The sequence below is a fragment of the Pezoporus wallicus genome, unplaced genomic scaffold (genome assembly GCF_028554395.1).
Source record: "Pezoporus wallicus isolate ANWC-B61680 ecotype Strahan unplaced genomic scaffold, APGP_CSIRO_Pwel_v1 contig_8000, whole genome shotgun sequence".
Taxonomy (NCBI): Eukaryota; Metazoa; Chordata; class Aves; order Psittaciformes; family Psittacidae; genus Pezoporus; species Pezoporus wallicus.
Genome location: NW_026635009.1, coordinates 213,538 through 228,700, shown reverse-complemented (window position 1 = coordinate 228,700; position 15,163 = coordinate 213,538).

The following is a 15,163-nucleotide window of genomic DNA, read 5'->3' as shown; positions in this document are numbered from 1 at the left end:
GGAGGAGGAGTTCTGGAGTGGCTCAACATTTAGTTGGAGTAGGCTAAAAATCTGCTGTAGCTTTTCTTCTCCTGTACCAATGCTTTCTTCAACCTTAATGTGCCATTGTGTGCTTTGGATACACTTCTTTTCCATATAGCCAATGAGTTACTGATGTGGGAATGGAATAAGGGTTTGGACATCGCCAGCTCTGAGGACAGGTTTCCAGAAGCAGATGAGTGACCACGTGAGTGTTACAATTCATGTCTTAATGAGTCTAACACAGTTTCATGTTAGTCAGTTAGCTGGCTGAATTTGCAAAGGTTGGTGAAGTTGGTGTCTCTAAGCTGGTCTGATTTGAGAGAGAGAGAGAAAAGTGAAATGAATGTTTGGGGAATGCCTCTATTTATTTATTTATTTTATTCCTGTTTGGGTTTTTTGTTCTGTTTTGGTTTGTTTGGGGGTTTGTGTGTGTGTGTGTGTGTGTGTGTGTGTGTGTGTGTGGACGGGATCAGGACAGATGAATTGGTAATGGGTTTAATAAGAGTAATAAGATGGTGTTTCAGCCTCTTTGAACTACCAACCACACTGTGAGGATGTTACCTAGGCAATATTTGTTTCAAAGCTGGTGAAACTTCCAAAGCCACCAAATGCATTTGAGTATCCCAGCTTCCCTCTGTACTGAATCAATGGTGCTGCACAATATTTTTCAGGATTTCTCCCCCCTACACTGTGCTTTTGCAGCAGGGAATGGAACAGCATGCTCCCTGCATGCCACTGAAAACAGGAAGAGGGAAAAGAGTCCTTTCTAGTGAGCAGAGAAGCACAACAATTTCCCAGTCCTGCAGGTGACTCTGTGCAGGTCCCTGGGACTGGAGACCTGCGGGAGCACAGGAAACTGCTTGCACGGAGGGGCCTGCAGGACAGGGGCATTAGACTATACCAGTTTGCCCTCTGCATGCTTCCATCACCTCCTTCGCTTACATTTGATGCCCTTTAGGTAATGTTAATTATTCAACTATTCCAGTTCAGCCAACTCCTTGTGACACCAAATAAAATGAAAGAACTTTTATGCCCAAAGTAAGTTCATTAGTTGGGGAGGAGCTGGTGAGATGCAATGCTGTGCTGTCTGCAGATTGGTGTGGGGTTTAATTCTTTCTTTTCATCTGAACTAAAGTCAGAATATATTGATACTCCTTGTTATTCCCTATGTGATTTTTGGAGTTTGAGTAATAAATATATACATTGTGAAGTTCTTCTTCAGCTATTTGAGATCCATCTACACTCCAGTTAGCGTAGAGCCCTTGAAGCCTGTGTCAAATGTAAATCTGAGATTTCTGGGTCAGACTCTGCACACTGTTCTCACAAAAGCTGCTGTTTATGCATGTCTAAATTGTGTTTGATAGAAAAGCTATTTAAAATTAATCTGACTTGCTCAGTCTGCCAGCATACAAAACAAGCAGGAGATACTCCTTCCCATACCCTTTGCCACAGATGCTGTAGCCTGTTTGGGGGCTCTTCGTGATGGGCAACAATATAAGATTTTTATTAGTGCACAGTTTTACAGCAGCCTTCCTTCTCTGTAGACTGAAACTAGCCCCCTTCTGACCCCATCCCTGTAGCGGGTTGCACTTCCAACTTTCAGGTAGTATAATTCTGCAAATACCTCTTGCATCAAGAATGTATTCTTGAAACCATTTTTAGGGTTCTTGTTTGAGTTACATGTGTGTCAGTATTCCTTTTCTTACAGTAGAGGAGTTAGCGTGGTCCAGAATTGTTTACATGCCTTCTAGTGTTACATTAGTGTCTTCAAGTCATTCAAACCTTTCTCCCTTTGACTTCTTTCTCCTAGTTTTATAGATGACCCTACCTAGCATTTCTCTCTCATTGATCTGCTGTTTGCAGTGGCAGAGTCCAGTTGAGATGTGCCAGCTTCTTGTGTGAAACACTGCACAATAACTAAACTTCCACCAGCAGCCCTGCATCCAGTGAGAGTTTTGCACCCTGTGATTAAACCTGAAGGGAGAAGGTGCTGGAGTAGGGCCCTGCACCAAGAGCACCTTCCTTCTCCTTAATGAAGCAATGCACTGCAGAATGCAAAGCCTCATCATCCAGCCTATAGAGCAAATACTGCTCCTGTGCTGTTGTGGTATGGTGCTGCGGGAGGATTGTTGGGTTTATAGTAATTGGAATACCAGGAAAAAAAGATAGCAGGGCCTCTTTTTTTGTGGCACTGAGCAAATAAAGTGACTGAGGACAGGAGTATTAGTGGACTCTGAAATTAAGGGCTGTTCTCTGCTCTGGGAACTGCTGGCCGCGTTACTCTGCTTTAACTCTGAAGTTGGGAAAAAAGTCAGAAAAAGCTGAGTAACTGGTGGTTCCCCTCTTTGCTTATTGCCACCAGGAGAGCAGCAAGTGTTCAACACCTGAGACTGCAGGTCTTCTTTCAGAGGTTTGAAATCTTCCCTTTAATGCAGCATAGTAAGGAAATGGAGAAGCTCACAGCTTATGGTTTGGTGGATAGTCAAATCTTCCCAGGCACAAGGAACAAGGAGATACCTGTTTTCTGTTGTAAAACAGTGGGAGGTGAACCTTTCCGCCTTCCCTTTACACCTGTGAAGAGATGTCCCAATACTCGTCATTAAAATTGCCTCCAGAGTCAGTTTTACCTTGTGCAGTACTGCATTCCTCTCTGCAGCCGTGACACGTGTGTGCTTGTGGGAGGCCATGAGCAAAGTTCATGTCATTAAAATCTCTTCTGTGCTTGTTGAGTTAGTGCCAGCACAGTTCAAACACCATGTAAGGGTTGAGGAGTTGGCCAGGCACCTGGAAGTGTATTCTGCAGGAACAGTCAGTGCATGGCTGTGCTTCCTGTTCACAGGGTGGTTAAATGGTGATGATTTTAAACTTATCCAGAGAACGGGGATCAGGAAGATTGCTGGGTATTTGCTAGCCCTATGTTGCCTCCTGACACAGCTCACTTATGGGAGCCTCTCTAGAGCGTAATGAGGAATATGCTGAATGTTTTCCTCAGTGTGGTCTTAATCTGCTGCTAACACACAGAACTGCTTGTTTTTCTCGCAGCTACTTCTGTGAAACAGATTTCTCATTCAAAAAAACAAGTAAATGGCATCCACCTCGATTTACTTCTGGCATTTATGATCTTGAGAAGAACAGATTTGCCTGTTACTTCCCAAGGTTTGCGGCTGTTCCCCTTTCCTGGAGGTAACGCAAGTGCTGGCACTGCTGCTCCTGCTGTGTCCTAATGCAGAGTGCCAGAGGAGTTCGATGTGACAAAAGGAGGTGGGGAGAGGGTGGACTCCCAAAGGGCTTCACCAAAACATAAGCATTTGGATACTCTTATTTCAGGGCTAAAACACAGAAAGGAGGTGTCCAGAGCAAAAATGAAAGGAGCTATAAACCAAACACTGTACCCACACCAGCTAAAGGAGAGTTTATTCTTCATTGAAGAGCCAAGACTTATAGTATCTAGAATTTTGAAACTGCTCCTCTAACCTGTTTCTAAAACTGTAATTCTGAATGCAACAAAAATGTTGCAAGGGAGCAGTTGTTAACTCCATGTTGTTACTTTGCAACACCATGAGAGGCTACCAGGGCTTGAGGTTGGATATGATGTGATCAGCTCTTTACAAAGCAATCAACTTTATGCCATCAACTGTGCAGCTTGGGGGGGGGGGGGGGGGGGGATGGTTTGCCGAATCTAGAGGCTGTGTTTGTTTTCTCCATTCTTCCCTGTTGTGGTCTCGTTTACTCAGTCTAGATGGGATGCTGGAGTGGTTCTTGCCTCCCTGCCGCTCACCTTTGCTAAACTGTGTCTTCTGCGTTGCACAGCAGCCTTTCAGCTCTGCTGCTGGCAGGTCAGGGCATCAGATGCTGCTTTTGCTGTTTGCCTCTCTAGTTTCCTAATACAATTGGGAAGAGCACGTTCGCTTTGACGCCTTTTGTCCATTTGTTTGGTCACAGTTCTCCTTGTGTTTAAGTCATTTGTTCTCCTTGTGTTGTTAAGCAGCTTGGCAGAAGATGCAGAAGAGCAGCAGGCATATTCCAGTAGTTAAGCTTAAGAATTCTGTGAAAAATTTCATTTTTTCATCACACCAGAAGTGGAAAAGAAGTTTTGTTACCCTGAGTTTTAGCAAATGTGCTAAAGCAGAAGAGGGGAAGGAAAAAACTCTGTGCCTATCCCAGTTACTGAAAATGTCACAGGGGTGGTTTGACTGTAAATACAGAATGATATTCATGTGAGGAGAGAGGCAGTTGAGGTGGAGGTGCAGGAATCCCCCAGTGCTGTGGTGCTTACATCTCGATGCCCAGGCAGCTGTGAAAACCCAGTGGGGGTCTCAGAGTAACCCTGAGATTTGGCAAGCTGCATGTGGAACATCACTTTGGGCAGGAAAGTCATCTGTTCCAGTGGGGTTTTCCCTTTTGAGTTCTCTGTACATGCTGTATCAGTCCTTGTTTTGATTTGTAAGAGAGCAGCCTTGAAGGGAAGAACTTGAATTACTGCTTGCTGTTGCTAGGCCCGGTCTCCACTGGTGGTGATGGTATGATTGTGTGAAGCCCTGTCAAGAAGTTGGGCCTCTTTCTGCTAAATTATACCCAAAATGTAAAGGAAACTAGAGAGGTGGAAGACAAGGGTCAGCAGCAATGCAGCAGGAGGGCTGTCAGGTGCAGTGTGATGGTGAATACTTCTGGAAAGAAGCTGTCAGCTTCTCCCCTCTTGGCCTTCCCATGGTTTGTTCCGTTCTCTCCCTTTTGTCTGGCTCACTGCAACAGTGCATATTTTAATGTCCAGAAGTTGCAGTGTTCACTGACTCTGAAGAGCTGCTGAGAAGACTGGGGCTGGGAACAGTTGCTAAGATTTTAAGTTTCATCTCTAACCACTGGTGCCCTGACCAGTTTGTCATTGACGAGGAGCAGCATTATGTGTCTCTGCTTTGAGCATTGGTTCTCAAATCATCTTTAGAATGAGTTAAAAAAAAAACAGTAACTTTCTCAAGTTTTTCCTTCTTTTCCTCCCTCAGTCACTCATCTCTTTACCTGTTTCTAGCTTCATGCACTGGCTAAATATAGTTTGCAGTTGAAAGATGGTTTGTATCAATTCATTGTTGAAGGATTTAAGCTCAGGGCAGCAAAGGATGCAGCATATGGTACATCTGCAGGTGTGCCCTGAGGGAAGATGCCTCTTTAGCGACTTTGAAACTTTGCTTTTGAGTGAGACCAGAGCCATTTGTCATTTACTTCTAGTATCAGCTGTATAACTCCATCTTGCTGCTGCTCCTAGAAATTGCCGGGGGGGGCTGCAGTACTGTAGAATCACAGAATAGTTAGTGTTGGAAATGAGCTTAAGATCATCCAGTTCCATCCCCCCTGCCATGGCCAGGGATGCCTCACACTAGACCATGTCACCCAAGACCCTGTCCAACCTGGCTTTGGATGCAGTGGTCTGCTCCATGTCACTGCATGAACCAGGCTTTGCCTACCATGCAGGTATCAGCACAGTCCCACTGGCACCATCTAATATTTCTCTTTGTACGTAGTAGTTCCAGAGTACAGTTCTGGAGTTGCCAGAGTAGCCCTCTCCTGTTTAATTTCTTCTAGTTTTCGGAGATCATGTTAAAAGAGAAAGAGAGAGATGCTGAGACAGAGACTTGCTATACCCTTACTGCGAGTACTGCTTTAAACTTCCAAAGTAATAAACTCTTTAAAGCCAAGAGCCTTAACAACCCCAAACATCTGCTGAGAGACAAAACCCAGTTTTGATCTTGTGCTGAGAATCTGCTCAATGGCAGGTGTCTCCTCTGTGCGAGGAGGCAGTGGCAGTATCCAAAGATGATAAGGACCTTGGCCCCCCTCACCGAATCACCCAGGAGCAGGTAGAGAGGCTCCCCCTTTGCTCTCAGGAAAGTCACCTCTCTCCCCCAGGGCTGGCGTGGTGGCTTTTTGTATCTCATTGCTTGGGAAAGCTCCTTCTTTCCATGAAACAGTATTTTTAACTGGACATAAAACGACTTCTTTGCTGGTGGCAGGGGCTGGATTCCTCTTTTCCCATCCCCAGGCTCTTTCAGTCCTGCAGCATTGAGATGGAGAAAGCAGGGATGGAGATGATGGGAAGGCTGGGTAAGTTGGGAAGGAGCTGGCCACTGAGGAGCTGCCATGTCAGTCCCACAGCAGTGCTGAGCAGCAATGGGCTCTGAGTCCTGCTGAGCTGGTGAGGTGGATGAGGTCTGGGAGCTCTGCTTCGGGAGCAGCATCCTGCTGCCCTGCTCGGCTGAGCCACTTCCCGGTCAGCCTGGTGGCAGTTGGATGCCTTTGTCAATATGTCTTCCCTCCCGGTCTCTTGGTTGTGTTTTGTGTTTCAACATCAGCAAATCTCAGCTGGTTATTAAAACTGTGCACTAGGCATCGTGCATGTCTAACCGTGGCCGGGCCACATGGATGGTTTGGCTCAGGTCTGGGTCTGTCCCGCTGTGGTTTATACAGCATCACACCAATGCCTGACCCTGCATGAGCAGTCACTGTATGTCGAGCTGCGGTGCCCAATCACCTGTAAGAAACTCTTCTGGAAGCAAGAAACTCAATCCAGGGCTGGCTTTGGTTCTCTGGGGGCTGTCGGCTGCGCAGCAGCACGGGGCCGGAACTCCTGACCACCCCCTGCTTGCTTTCGAAACAACCTCACCAGTATCACCCAAAGCTTCAGCACTGCCTGGCCTTGCATAAGCACATGGAGATGATGTAGAAAGTGTTAACTGAGAACGTGATTGAAGTGCTACTGAATTATGAATTGAAACATTGATTGAGAGCAGTTTCCAGTTAAAAGGACAAAAAGGCAGATTAAACCATTTTGAAGTCTCTGGGTTAGCTGGAGGTGTTCTCCTCTCTGTTTTCCTTCCCTCCTGCCCCAGTGAAGCCCGTGTCCCCTTGCCTTGTCCCATCCCTACCTGCGAAAGGAGAGACCCGCTCTGTTTACACGCACCCCTGGGGGACGCGGCAGCTTCTGCTGGGGCTTTGCTGGGGATGGGGCTTCCTCGCAGCGGCTTCCCTGTAAATACTCTGCCTCTGCTTTGTTGACAAAACCGAAATGGGAAAAAGTTGTTATCTGTGAAATACTAAGCTATAAATGTACATAGATAACTGTGTATTATCTCTGGCTCCTCCCTACAGCTCTGTAATCGATTGTGTATTAAACTGGTTTACTGTATGGCAGATCATTTCATGCTATCATAGCTGTAGAAAAGCTGAGAACGTAATTCACAATACACTATGTCAACCTGAAATTGGTTCGCTTTCTTATTTTTGCTCCAGCACGACTTCAAACGCAGCCTTGGGCCGTTTGCACGTTGTGTCAAAGAATAGTTGTTGGAAGAGAAGTTTTATTCAGGCCTTTGCTTTGGATCTGGCTTTTTCCAGTGTTTCTTTGATAAATGATGAAACCACGGAGTTAAATTATGGTGAGGTGCATATTTAGAAGGCATTTCAAATGCGAAAGGAGTTTGCCACATAGACTTGCTACACTTTGATGTGTTGGTTGGCAGCAAATGACCTTTGCGTTCCCAGTGCTGGTGGGGAATCCTTCCTAAATTAGGAAACAGCTGACTCCTTCCTAATTTTTCCTCATTTTAATACTGTTCTGGAGTGCTGGGAAGGGGCTGGCCCACAGCCCAGCCAGCAACGATTTTGCAGCCATCCTGTGGTCACTGCTGGCCATGGCGGGAGGTCTCAGCAGGATCTTTTCCATGTGGGGACCTTGCATTGGCCAGAATTCGGGATGAGTTTTTAAACAGTTGTTTTTCCCTTTAGTGGAGAGCACTGATGGTTGCTTCTGGAATAGCAGTGCCTTCCTTAGGTTCTCTCAATCCACTTGGAAAGTGGGGGTGAGGCACTGTTGGTCTGGAGTGTGAGCCCACAGGACAAGAAATGACTGACCAGGAGCAGCTGTCCAAGAAGAAGAGCCGTTACACTTCCAAAATCAGGATCTGTCCATGTGGAAGAGCTGAAGGTGTTGGACTGCTGTGGGCGGCTCAGCACAGTCTGTCTGCCTCCCACACATCCCTGCCTCCCTCGGAATCTCTCTTAAGCATCCCACTGTGCGTTCATTGGCCTTCACTGAGGCAGGGGGGAAATAACCTCGTGAAGCCCTGAGCCCTTCAAAGTCAGGATTTGACCTGGAGTTTGTGGTTCCCTTGGGATCTGCGCCCAGCACTTTGCTCCCTCTGCCCACTGAGACCAGTGACCTGCTGCTGGAGGTGGCTGCTGCCACCTCCTGAAGCTCTAGTCCGTCTCATCGTGCGTCCTGGTGGTGGGGCTGTGCAGCAGGATGCTCCCGTGCAGGTGTCCAAGCTTCCCCTTCCCTCGTTTCCCCCGCAGCTGCAGCAGACCAAGAGCTTTGTCCTCCTGGAGTCATGGAGCCATGGAGTGCAGTTTCTCTGAGGGTGCCAGTTTATTGTTTTCCCCCATATTTTAAATAGGTTTGGGGTTTTCCACCACCATGGTAAGTACCAGAGCACATGTGTGACGCATGTGTGGTGCAGTTTTCTCTGCAGCAAGTGGTTGCACTGTGTTCCTTCATGCCAACCCCCATTTTCAATGCCCATAGGTGTGTGTAAGCTGTGGTCGAGTGTTCCTGGGTGTTCGCCTTTGGTTGTAGGCAAAACTTGTTCCGATGTTACCCAGCCGGGTTCCTGTTGTAGATCGTGGCAATTATCAACTGCCAAGGGATATTTTTTAATAAATCTTATCAAAGCATTTCAAATAAAATCAGTCTGCCCATTTTCCTTTGCAGATCTGCGCTGGCTCCTCCCCAGGTCCCCCCACACCCCCACATTACAGTTTCTGTGCTTTGGTTCATAGCTACAACAAACGCTATACACCGACACTGGGTATGTTGAGAGATGCACCCTGCAGTTGTTTAGTTTACACGGGGCCTTTGGGTACAAGAAAAGCCCAAAGGTCTTTCAGGGACACATTTCACAGTGGTGCCCAAAAGGCCAAGCTGTGTTTGGCTGTAGGCAGCCTCAACATGACCAGTGTCCTTGGTGAGGGGCACCAGGGGCAATGTGGAGGCCATTGCTCCTCTCCCATCTGCAGGTGCTGCCAGGATCCAGTTCCTCGGTCACGCTGTGGCAGTGGGGAGCCCTGCAGAAGTTTCTCCTTGGTTCCTTCATTCTTTGTGTTTCAAGATCCTCCTGGGTGCCCAGAGGTTAAGTGTTGATTTCCCAGGTGGGTTATTAGTGAGGTGAGGGGATGCCCAGCAGGCAGGGGTTGGTGGGTGGCTGGAAACTGCCTGCTCCCAGATACTAGAGGTGGGTTTTCAACTTGAAGTGTGGACCTGGCCTGAGCTCGGCATCACTGGGAGTAGGAGGTGGGCCTGGAGCAGATCTGCTGACTCCTGACCGGGGTTCCCTGGGTATCCTTGGGGGTTCTCTGTTGTCCTGGGGCTGCTCCAGCTCCCTCTGGATCTCAGCCATGCAGCCCAGCCTGAGCCAGACACCGTCCCTGCTTGTGGGTGCTCTGCTGCACCATTACTGAGGCTTCACCAAAGGACCTGGGAGATGTTGCTGACCATGGACCTGCTTCAGGTGCAGCCAGTGGCTGGGTCAGTGAGGGACCTCCAGCCTGGCTTCCTGCATCGTTGACCAGCTTTTGGTTTTGCACCATGGAGCTTTTCCTCCATCTCTGGGGTCAAACCTTTCTTTGCAGTAATGATTTCCCTCCAGCTTTCTTAACGTTTCAGTGCAGCCAAAGCCCATAAGCAGTTTTTATCCATCAGAGAAGTGCCGTTGGTGGCACTGTGCGGTGGGAGTAGGGACCTGCTGGGGCTCTGCTCAGCTGGGACCACAGCCGGTTTTGTTCCCACTTGTCCATCGGTGTTTTGCTTTTGGTAACTGAATTTTGTTGCTTTGCGGCATGGACTGGCAGTTCCCATTTCACAGCTTTGCGGAGTTTATGGGAATTTAAGAGCTGGATGCAAATGAACTTCATTAACATGCTTAATTATCTTATAAACCTCATATCCATCTGTCCTGCATATGCTTTGTACTCAATGCTTTACGACAAGCGGCCACATTGGGTTTGGCACAAAGAGCCTTTGAGGAAAGTGGAGGGACTGGGCTTTAGTGCCAGGGGCACATATTGGAAGTGAAATGTCATTTTCCAAAGGCTGTGTCAAAGCTGGGAGACTGGAAGCAAACCAGTAAAACACGTGGGGAGGTGACGTGATGTTGGGAATGATTTGCTGAAAGCAAACACTATGGAAGCTTTCCTGATGTGTCAAAAGGGCAGAAATGCTGGCAAGAGGCTCTGGGACAGCAGCTCCCAAGAGGTTGGGTCTGAGAGGGCAGAGCTGGAGCCAGGAGCCCCGACTGTGGCACTGCACTGGAGAGCCTGTCCCCTGCCTGAGTGTCCCCAGATGAGATGGTTTAAGCCAGACGATGTGCAGAGGATGGGTCTGCTGTCAGGTTCACTACGTGGGTCAGGCTCCTTCCTCTCTGGCACCCAGTGGCTACTGGGGAGCTGTGGGGTCCAGCAGAGCACCCATGAGTGCCCCTCACAGGCCCCAGCCTGGCACACGTGATGATGTCCAATTACACACAGCAACCTCTGGCCCTCGACCGGGATGTATGGGGACGCTTTAAAACCTGGCTGGTGGGTGTAGTTCTTGGGGGAAGCTGGGCATGGGTTGCCCTGTTTCAAAGATGCCAGGGCGGCAACACCCGTAACAGCAGCAAGAGGGAGCACATGGGGACAGGCTCACTGTACCCCACTGAGCTCTGCTGCCTGAATCTGTGTTCTGCTGGTGCACGAAGAAAAGCTGAAGTGTTCAAGAGCCCAGGGGAATCTTCTCCAAGCTGAGCCCCTCTGGGTCTAGCTGCCTGTCTCACTGGTCAGTGTTCCAGCCTGGTTTTGGGAACGTGAAGCACCTGAGCCTTCCTAGATGGATGGCTCCTCTCCTGTGTGGGGACTAAACCCTGAATGGTGCCCATTTGCAGCCCAGCATCCTGCCCTTGCATCCCTTGGAGGCACACGATGCATTTCACAATGGGGAGGCTGCACTGCAGTCGCAGCACTGCCATGGGCAGAATCACAGGGAATGCTTTTGTCCTTATTAAATGGCGTTCAAAAATACCATCAGAACTGAGCCTTTACTTCCAGCCTGTTCTGCAAATCCACAGCTCTGGTGGGGAAGAGACTGCAAATCCCAGCCTTGCCTCAGAGCCCTGAAGGTTTTTATGGGCTGTAGCAGGGGCTGAGCACAAACCTTTGCTCTTTTGGATGACAGCATTGTCAGCAGGCACTCAGCACATGGGGTAGCCTGTCAGGGTGCTGCTTGGTGCCCCCACTTGCCTCTTGTCCCAGAAAAAGCAGTGCTGTTGCTTTACACCAAATCACTGCTTTTGGAGCGTGCTTGGAATGAAGCCAAAGTAAGATGTGAATTTTTCCAGGCCTGGGAGGGGTCAAGGACCCAGTGTGCAGCAACCCTGGAGCTGCACAGCCCTGGATGGCATTCTGCCACAGCAGCGGTGAGGCCATGAGCCCAGTGAGCGGGGAACGGGCAGTGCGAGGCACAGCAAAGTGCTGATGGAGAATCTCCTTCCCTTCCCTTGCTCTCATCAGCTCACATCATGGCAAAGACACCTTGTTCCTGCAGGGGCTCAGGTAATGCCCAGCCTGGGCACTCCTCTGCCTTCCTCTCTGCACGCAGCCTCCCTGCTCCAAGGTCCCTATTCCATTATTGGCCACCGCAGCGCGGCTAGGCATGAAATTTAAGAGAGAGGATGTTGAAAACTTTAGAGCTAGAGCCCTAAGCATTAGCAAACCAGAGCTGGGCTGCAGGGTGAGCAATGCCGCTTGGTGCCACAGCGTGACCATGGGCAGTAGGACCCATTCACAGCCAAAGAGCCCCTTCAGAGGGTGGTGGAGGAGGTAGAAAGCCCTGTGCTGGCAGGGAGAAAGATGGGTTTGGCAAGACCCAAGAGTGGACTTTGCTCTGCAGAGACCCCAGCCATGTCCAGCTTCCCCTGGGACTGAGATTTAGGAAGGCTGTGAGCCCAAAACCTTTGCAAAGCCAAGCTCTGGGGAGAGAAAACATGGTTTTAGGGTGGGTTGGTAGGTTTGGAGGTGGGTGCTCTGCGGGTGTTCTGGGGGGGAGCTCAGGGACTTGAGCTTGTTTCAGTGTTTAAGGGTGGCCAGAAACAAGATGGAGGCTCCCTTTTTACAAGGAGTCACATGGAAAAGATGAGGGGTGATGGGCACAAAGTTACTTCTGGGGAGATTCTGACTGGACACAAGAGGAAATTTTTTCCTAATGGGAACAACCAGCCATTGGAATAATCTCCCCAGGGAAGTGGTGCACCCACTGACATTGGACACTTTAAAGGTTCAGCTGGACAGGGCACTGGGGCATTTAGTCGAGGTTTTCCAGGCTTTCTAGGTTTTCTTTCTAGGCTTTACCTAGAAAGGTTGGACCAGAAGATCCTTGAAGTCCCTCCCAGCCCAGTGTTCTGTTATTCTGTGATGTGGCTGGTGAGCACAGGCCCCAAGGGCTTCATGTGTTTTTTGCATCATGGGCAATGTACAGTCCTTTATCGACAGCATCTGTGATTATAGCTCTGTGCCAGCCAGGCTCAGAATCCTTCCTGCTGGAAAAAGGGACAAAATTTACCCTGTCTATTTCAATCCATGGAAAATACCAGTGAAATGTGCCCCTCTCAAGTTGTTCCTGCCTGGGGAGCTGCTGTTGCACTGTGCTTTTCCCAGTGTGCAGCGCTGATTCATGTCACAGGACCCACAGCTGCACCCATGGGTGCCTGTGAGATCCGGCTGTGCGCCAACAGCTCTGACAGGGACAGGTCCTGTTGGTTCTGCTCCTTGTCTCCCAGGAGCTCCAGAAGCGCTTCCTGGTGAAACCCTCCCATCTCCAATGCAAGAGATCGCAGGGAGCCTATGGAGAAGGGAGCATCTGGGAAAGGAGAGGAGCTGCTATGACACTGGGGAGGTGCCTGAAGCCAGAGATCCCCCTGAAATGGTTTTTAGCCCTGGAGGTTCCAAATTTACTGGTAAAGGGGCCCTGTGGGGGCTGGCATTGCGGTGCTGATGCTGAGTGTGCCCACAGGGGCATCGGGAATGGGGAGCCAGGACAGTTTCCAGCTGAAGTCTTGCAGTGTGCATTACACTCAGCTTTCAGGCCAGCTCTCCAGACTCCTCGTTCACTGCTGGCCCCTTTTCTGTACATCTTGTGCTGTTTTCCTTCCCTCAGGTGCATTTTTTGGTGCCCCTGTGCTATCCACACGTGGCAGAAGGCAGCTTCTTGCTTTTGTACCTGCTGCATGCAGGTGTAAACACCTTAAGGAACATCATTGTTAAAGGTGCTTCCCAAACACTGAAGATGCCAGGAAAGACACGTGGAAACCTACAGCTCTGCCCTTTGCTCCTACAGGCAGCTGGAGACAGAGTGGCCCTGGGGACAGGGGACAGGAGTGGCAAAGGCACAGTGCCCGGCATGTCCCGGCCTTTATCTCCCCCTAGTGCCACCCGCTCGGCTCGTTTGCTCCGGGGCTGCGCAGTGCGTAGCCCAGCAGTGCTGCACACAGCGGCCGTGGTGTCTGGGGGAGCCCAGCTCTAGGGCAGCGGTGTCCTGGACCCATGCAGGGAGCACGGCTGCTGCTGGGTGTGCAAGGGATGGGCACGGCTCAGGGTGCAGCCTCGTGGTGGGGCAGGACCCGTGTTGGTGTCAGGAGCAACGACCTGAGTAAGCCAAAAACTTGGTTGAGCAAATGCCAGGCAGGGATGTGGCATTTGACTGCACTAAGGAAGCGTTACCTCTGTGGTGGTGACGAGGAGGAGAGGGAGATGATGGAGAGCGAGGTGATGAAGGCACCCTCCTTAGCCTGAAGGTGAGGTTTCCATGATTGAAATGAGGTTGTTCCAGTGGCAGGGTCAGCTGAACATTGTGACCTGTGCAGGCCTGAGGTTAATGGTTCATCACAGGATCCCCAAGGTGAAAGGAGTCCGTGAGGCCCTGGGGACTGGAAGGACAAGCCCTGACAGGTCTGCACCAAGCTCAGGGCAGCCCCAGCCCTGCTGGAGGTGGGGATCAGTCCTGGGCACTGTGGGACCTCTGGGGACAGGGACCTTGCTGGGTCTGGAGCCTGTCCTGTCCCTGGGCCATGTGTGCACTGAACTATGTCCAGCCTCAGCAAGAGCTGGTGGGGTCTCACACAGCCCATCAGGGCTCTGTAGGTGGCTCCAGCTCTGCTGCCTCCAGCGTGCAGTTCCATCCTCTGCTGTTAGCTCCAAGCTTTCCATCTCCTGTGGCTGAAACACAGTAAAAGGAGGAAGAGGCTCTTCCCAGAGACTGGCTTGACCTTCAGCCCAGCGCAGTTAGGTGTGTGACAGAGAAGTGGTTATTGACTTTGGCACCATAAAAGGGCTTTGTACAGCTTCGGTGTCATAGCAGGGGTCTACCCATGGGTTTGGCTCCCCAGGGAGCCTCAGGCCCGTTTGCACCCAGGTAATGAGTTGTGCTCTGCCGTGGGTGACCTGGCACCACTGGGGACGCAATCTGGGAGCTGTCCCTGAAGCAGGGACAGATCTAGTCCTGATTTAGTGCATTTCTATGTATTTTAGCTCTTCTGCTCGAGCTGGAGGTCACACAGGGACTGTGCGTGTGCCTGGCTACAAAACACCAGTCCCCTGCAGCCTCCCCCAGCCCTGCTCTGCTCCCCCACTTCCTGTATAAATCCCTGGGCTGTTCCCAGCAGGAATCAGCCCACAGAAGGAGTTTGCTGCACTCTTCTGGCTTGAGAAACATTTCAAATCAGAGGATTCCTCTTTTTCAAACAGCACAGAGGGGAGTCATGCACCCAAAGGGTTAATTGCAATGAAACCCTGCTTGGTTTTAGCACCCCCCCCCCCCCCCCCCCCCCCCCAGCCAGGAGCGTGCTGGCAGCCCTGCACCCGGGTATTTATAGCACAGTGAACTTTGAGTGTGTCCCAAGAGTGGCCAAAGCCCCGGCTGGAAAAGCAGAGACAGCCCGGCAGAGCCAGAGGCTGCCGGGGGTGCTGGCTGCAGCAAAGCAACCAAGGGCACCCGGCCCTGTGCTAGAACTGGGTGCCCCATGGCCAGGCAGCACCAGGGCACTCAGGGAACGTGGACTGTGGAAATCCC